Genomic DNA, 950 nt, shown 5'->3' on the forward strand with positions numbered 1-950 from the left:
TGCTGTACAGACATGCATGTGCATACCTTTGTAGTCTCACAGAGGCTGAGCAGATGAAAGAATGAATCCATATTTGCAGAACTGGCCAGTATTTCCCAGTGTTTTAGAACTGGTATTAAACAAACTGAACCTTCTTCTCGTGTAACACAGTCAAATACAATGCTGTTTTGGCAAAGAGTGCACTTTCAGCACTTCTGAAAAAGGATTTTAAAAACAATGCTTTTTAAAATTTATTTTAGAATAAATGTCCCAGGAAAATGTTCAAGGAAAAAAGTGAGCAGTTAAATCTCCCTGTTCCAGGGGTGCAATCTATTGAGGTACTGGTAAAGAATTTCTTGTGTTTTGACAGTGGATAGACAAATATTTCATCTGGCATTGTCAATTCTTATAAATGAAGGAAATTGTAAATGATGAACTTGGTCTTTTGCTTTTATATGTCATAACCAGTCTTTCCAGTGTAGTTTTCTGAACAGATGTTGATAAGAAGACACAAAGTCACTCAGCTCATTTCAGAAGCAACCTCAAGGATATTTTTCTTTTCCATTACATAGTTTTTGCTTATGCCATCGTCCTCTCCCCACAAGGAGATCCCAGCACCATTCGAAAAAGCAAGTGAGAAGCAGCAGTGAACCAAAGTTGATAAGCTCTGCCATACTTATGTTGGTTTTGCTGATCTGAGTGAGAGATGCCATATCACAAGTTCTTGGGAGTTAATCCTGACTGTCACAAGGTTTGGCATTTCTGATTGATCTAGATATAATTTGAAAATCTTCCGCTGTGTTCCTTTAGAACAGAACATAGAAGTTCCAGCTAGCGGTGAAAATTGGAAATAGTCAGTGTAAAACTGCCTTGCTCTTGATCTCTGGCCTTGGTCTATTCTTTGTCTTGACTTTCACTTATCATAACAGAGAAAAGGGGGGGTGGGGGGGATTTGAAGAGCAGTACTTGAA

Source organism: Buceros rhinoceros, unplaced genomic scaffold (genome assembly GCF_000710305.1).
Source record: "Buceros rhinoceros silvestris isolate BGI_N320 unplaced genomic scaffold, ASM71030v1 scaffold27217, whole genome shotgun sequence".
Classification (NCBI taxonomy): domain Eukaryota; kingdom Metazoa; phylum Chordata; class Aves; order Bucerotiformes; family Bucerotidae; genus Buceros; species Buceros rhinoceros.